General features: G+C 30.3%; 1 long non-coding RNA gene across 1 annotated transcript; it reads left to right on the top strand.

Moving 5' to 3' along the window:
* The first annotated feature begins 638 nt into the window (after positions 1-638).
* LOC127876952 (uncharacterized) lies at positions 639-5,760 on the top strand. Its single transcript, XR_008048167.1, has 3 exons — positions 639-942; positions 1,605-1,655; positions 4,918-5,760. It is a non-coding gene; the product is annotated as an uncharacterized LOC127876952 (long non-coding RNA).
* Positions 5,761-6,379: the final 619 nt, after the last annotated feature.

Here is a 6,379-nt window from a genome sequence, read left to right as displayed (position 1 = left end):
CATTATTTGCAACATATATAATAAATTAGCAGTCATGTATCTATTTGCTAAATCATATTTACAAAAACATACCGATATCTGAAGATAGAATACAACAAGCAACACTGTATAAAGAGATTTAATAATCTGTTTCATTTGCAGTAAATCATAAGTTACTTTGTTAAATAATAACTAAAAGAGTTAAACGTTAAGACAGTCAAACAGTCTAAGTAGCGACTTCAACGTTTGCGTCTAAAAATAGCTCCCCTTCTGATTGTGTGGTGAACAGCATGTTTGTAAATTGCCATAACATGTATAAAACACATTTAATTTTCAGCAGGAAATTACATTTTTAGCAAGGTAAGATATTTTTCTTGTGTTTAAGAATAGTTATAAATTATTTTAATAATAAATTAATGACGATTATAACGAAAGTTTCCATCATAGTTTTGAATTTCAACGTTCAAAATCCGCAATTTTTGTTTCCATAGGTGTCGTATTTTCCGCTTCCTGAATGATTGGATTTTGGGAATTGTGGGTAGACATTACATCATTTCTGTTGTAAACAGACGTGCGCACATAAGTAACTTGCAAAATTGAAGATTAAACAATATTTTCTTTAAAAATTTTACAAAAAAAGGGCTCAGGTGAACTTTAAATGCATATTTTTCCTTTTTGTAATTTCGTTGTCATCGATTTTATTTTATTTTATTGAAGACGAATCTGTTTTCATTTCGAAACAAGAAACACTGACCTAGTTGTCGTCTGCGCATTTTATTTGTTTTGCTTTTACAAAGTCAAGGTCGATCTGTTTATAAACCGGAAGTTGTAATATTGAAAACGAAAGTAAACAAAACAGGTGCCCGAAATTTCGACCGAGATAAATAATTTACTACTTAACTTCTAATTTTCATGATTTAAGTAATGCAAATTCACTGACACCAAAAGACAAACATAATTTGAGTAGGTAGCAATAACGTTTGTGTTATTTATTTGCAAATTTAAATAGAATTTTGATATTTGACAGCTTTGACATGTTTCAACTTTCAGTGTTTGGCAAGTACATCTTACTTATTATGTGACTTAACATTAAAAACTTGTTACCTTTTTGGGAATTATTGATGGTGATTTGAAGGTTCTTTGTATTGCACTATAAACTTGTTAGACATTAAAAAACTATCATGATTTAATGTGTACATGATAATGCAGCTCTGCTGGTGATGTGCATTTTTTTTTAATTTGAAAATGTTGAAAGCATGATACATTACATCAGTTTTAAATGGACAGTAATGTTATTTTGAGAAGTTGAAGTGATTGGAAAGAACTGTTTGCATGATGCATGAACATGATACTGATTATTATATGTTTTAACCGGGACACATTGACATTGCAATTCTAATTATAATGCATCAATATTTATCTTATTACTTTTCATTTTTTTGTATAATTGTATCTTTAGTAGTTGTTGTACTGATTCATATAAATAAATGTATAATTAATTTATTGAAAGTGGAATCAAAACAAATGTATTTTCTTTTAATTGAAATAAATACAACCAATGGGTCCCTGTATTTGAATGTTTTGAAATGTTATATTTCTTGTTGTGTTGTTTCCATATTTTACAGTTCAATTGTTGCACATACCAGAAGCTTGCAGCCAGGATTGATGATACACATGTAAGTATTTTTTATTTTTAAAATGCAATTTCAGAAAAAAAAATGTCTGGAGTTACCAATGCAGAGGTGATCGCCATGATCAAAAACAGAGGCATGAGTGAAACATGCAAAGTTTTGTTAATGGAACAACAAGAAAATACTAACAGATGTGCTATTATGAAATCTCTAGAACGATTATATAGCAAATATCAACATTTGAACAAAAATAAAGCGCGAGTCAAAGGAAAAGAAAATTTAAATAGATTCATGGATACCAAATACACATGTCCTGAAAATCAAGTCAAATCAGATGCACACATTAACTTAAAACCTCTTAGCCAGATCTGTCCAATTAATGATCCGAAATCAACAGAAACACTATCCACTGTTGTGTTAAGTATAGCAAGTGAACTGGGAGAAAAAAATTCTGAGAATTTGCAGATGAAAGATGAATTGGAGACTGTGATTGAAGAGAACACAAATTTATGTCTCAATTTAGATGAACAATCAAGGATAATACAAGACAGAAACAGACAATTAAAAAGAACATCAAGTAGGGAGATTTATTGGAGAGAGAAATGTCAGAAATTAAATTATGATGAAAGAATTTACACTGAAGATGATATGATAACCAAACACATGACAATAGCAGGACTTGAAAAACAAGTTAAAGACAAAAACAAACAAATAAAAGAATTAAATGAAAGACTATCTGAATTGGAAGTTGAGAACTGTAAACTTAAAAAGACTAAAGAGGCAATCATTTTTGATGAAGAAAGTAAAACTTACAGCACTGATGCTCATTTATGTGTATATTCATTATTAAATTGCAATGTAGCATTTGAACAAATTGGACAAGTAATGTCAGCAGTTCTTAATTTAGTAAATATTCAGCCAAATAAATTGCCATCTGTTGGAACAATTCATAATTGGTCGATTGAACGTGGATTAATATCAAAAAAACAAACGGCAGATTTAGTAACAAAAGAAAATACAACCTTGCATAGTGATGAAACTTCAAAATATGGCACTAAATGGGGAGCATTTGCAACAAGAGATGATGATGGTTGTTACACTCTTCTCGGTTTGCAAGAAATGGCAACAAAGTCAAGTGATGACACTTTAGATACATTTAAAAACATACTCAAATATATAGAGAGTGTTTCTTCTGATGGTGTTGGAAACAAAATATTATTCAATATAAAAAATACTATGTCCGATCGTGCATCTACTGAAAAAAAATTCAATGAATTACTTAAAGATTACAGAAATTCTATATTACCAGAAGTATTTAATAATTATGATTCATTTTGTGAAGAAGAAAAAATTGCATATTCTAAAATGAATATATTTTTTTGTGGACTCCACACTCTTGTTCATTTAGCTGAAACTGCTCAAAAAACATTATTAGAAACAGAAAAATTACATTTCAACAATGACATTCCTAAACTAAATAAACATTTTGATAAACCTTCTCAGCCAGGTACAATACGGCTTATTCATACATCTTGCAAAGCATTTGCAAGACGGGGTGATGCAAAGAACGGTTGCCATAGTAACTTTTTAACTTTTCTGAGTGACACTTTAAAAAAAGAAAAAATGTCATTTCCATTGCAGCCTTTAAAAGGCAACCGATTTAATATTCTTTTCACAAATGCTGGACAAATTTATTACTTTTTAAATCATATGTGTGAATTTTTGGATAAAACACCAAACCTTAATTTACTGTTGGCATCTGTATTACATGATTTAAAAGAAGATTTTTTTGTAGCAGGTTGTAAGGCTCTCGGCCTTGTTTCAAAACTTATTACAACACCATTTTGGAATGTGCTTGAAAACAATGAAATTAGTATATCTATGTTTAATGATCGTTTGATTATACTTGCTGATTACCTTAAACATGCCTCATCACACATTGAGGATTTTATTTGTGGAAAAATGATGTTGTATGATGATGTGCCTGTTAAAGAAGATAAAATATATAAATACCTCTTGGAAAGTTCTGAAATTGATAAGCATGTTATTGTTATACTCAGTGTTATGTTACCTGCATTCGCTCAATTAATCAAAAATCATTATAAAGAACATCTTCCTGGTGGTGCATTGGTCAACCTAAATCTCATACAAACTAAGAGTGTAGATAAACACAATAAATTCCCAGAACGTGTTTTTTCTTATGTAGATCATCTGCTGTCTTGCAAACCCAACATTAATACAATAACTATGGAATCACACATTACATTTTCACTTAACAAAACATCAGAATGGCTTCCTGAACATAGCAATGCTCATGAAATTATAACACAAAGTCGAAAGGAGGTAAAAAATGAAAAAATTAAATTCAAGCAAAGAGAAGAAAATATACATGCAAAACGCCTTGAAAAGCAGCTAGAAGATTTCAAAAAGAAGAAGATATGGAAAGGAGGAGAATTGCTAAACTAGAAAAAGAAACACTTGATATGACTTTTTACGGGTTATGGCAGAATGAACAACAGATGGAAGATGCCCTTTATAAAATTAAATCCAAAACTGAACAAGAAAAAGCTTGAAAAGTTCAACTAAGATTTAGAAAGAATGTTTTTAAACAACAATGTAGTGAAGATATTTACAAAATGAGCTCAACCATTAATGGAAAAAGAATAAGCTTATCTGTCGATAAACTAAAAGAAAAAGTAATTATACTAATGAACAAAGCAAAGGAAATTCCTGCATCTGAAACGCTACATGACTTGGTTGGTAGAAATATAATGCACAGATTTATAGAAGAAAATGGACAGTACAAATGGTACAATGGAACAGTTATCTCTCAGGTATTCTTAAAAATCAAAACAACAACATGTGTCTGTGCTTTACATAAAACTTCATTTGGACTGACAACTTTGTGTTACAATATAGTTTAATTTTTAGTTTAAACCTATTTATTTAAGCTCGAATGCATAGAAAGCCTAAGGCTTATTTGAAATGCTCTGGAGTCCATTTCCTGGGACTAGAACCCGTACTTGGTGTCTATGGGGGAGATCTAAAGAACGCTCTCACAGTGGGGATCGAACCCATGACCTCATTGTCACTAGGTGGACACCATATCCATTACGCCACGGCGACCATAACTAATACAATATAAATAACGTAACATATAACATTACAGCATAAGTATTTGTATAATAAATCAATTTCATGTAATAAAATAGTAATAAGTGAGCTAACAAGAGCACACATACGAATACATGTTTTCTTTCAATGTGTTTAAAATAAATATGTTAATTTTTTTTCCACTGTTCAATAGGTTCCTGGCTTTCCGGAATGGTTCAACCTGAAATATGAGGATGATGACGATATATACACGGCAAGGCTAGAAGAGGAGTTCCAGGATGGTGACGTTTTGATCCGTGTTTAGAATATAAGAAAGGTGGTGAGACAAATGCATCTTGACATGCTGTTTAATGATTAGTGAACGACATTAACATAACAGAAGGGGAGCTATTACCACATGTTTTAAGTCAGAATACTTGCATTTATGTTGTACATTTTTTTTTGTCAGTGTGTGATTTTACAGACATGTTGTGTTTGACTGTAGTTTGCCATTATTGTTTATGGCAAATGTGATTGTTTATATAGAGGATATTTGTTGGATTCGGTGGAATATCGATTTTATTTCACGAGTGATCATATAAAATATGTATTTTTTATGATCACGAGTGAATTAAAATGGATATGCCATCGAATCCAACAAATTTTCTATTCATTTTATGCTTTTTTCACCGTTTATTTACATTGTAAAAGAGTTAAACTGTATAATTTCGCTGGATTTATGACGTCATTTCGTTTAAAAAATGACGTCATTTCACAATAAAACAGTGAAAAATATCGACATTTTTCACGGTTTAAAACAGTGAAATACCAGTTTTATTTCACTGATATTTTTCTATAAACCACCTGAAAGCATAAAATAAATTATTTTCTTACTTTGACATTCACATATTTAACATTAATCAGCAGACAACTTGTATTCTGCATCATAATATCACATTAATAATTTCAACACTCAAAATGTGTTTTTTACATGAAAAATCGCCTTTTTTTCAATTTTCAAAGGGAGATAACTCCGCTAATAGTCAACCGATTTTCTTTTTTTTTCAGTGTTGTACTTGTTATGTCATTCCTTTCAAAACTATACATATAATCACTAAGTTCTCACAAAAGAACTAATTAAATAGCTTGAAATGTGTTTTTAGCAGAAAAATCACATTTTTTGAAATTTTCAAAGGGGGATAACTCCACTTACGTTCAACCGATTTTCATTTTTTTTTCATTTTTTGTACTTGTGATGTAATTCCCTTCAAAATTTTGTATAACATCAATTGGTTATCTAAAAAAAATAAAAATAATTGAAGTCGCTAGTCTAAGGCAGAATCAACTGACATACATGAGTACAGAAAAATGCAAAAAATATCATAAATAGTGACTGAATTGTATATCTTACAACTGGAACTTTAAGGGCTTCATAAAGTTAAAGCATGGTAAATTTTAGGATACTTACATGCATCTTAAGCAAAGTTATCAATTATTTCATTTACTTGTATATTATACAATACCTTAGTTGTTAAAGTTTGAGATAATTCACAAATAAGATAAAGATAAATTGCCAAAGAGATCAACATAAACCGAAGCCCGATCGCCCGGGACATTCATATTATAGATCCGGGCAAATAAAAAAGAATCGGCTAGTCCGAGTGGACAAGTTGAAC

The sequence above is a fragment of the Dreissena polymorpha genome, chromosome 1 (assembly GCF_020536995.1).
Source record: "Dreissena polymorpha isolate Duluth1 chromosome 1, UMN_Dpol_1.0, whole genome shotgun sequence".
Classification (NCBI taxonomy): Eukaryota; Metazoa; Mollusca; class Bivalvia; order Myida; family Dreissenidae; genus Dreissena; species Dreissena polymorpha.
The sequence above is the reverse complement of the archived record's forward strand: the minus strand, read 5'-3'. Positions and strand labels throughout refer to the sequence as shown.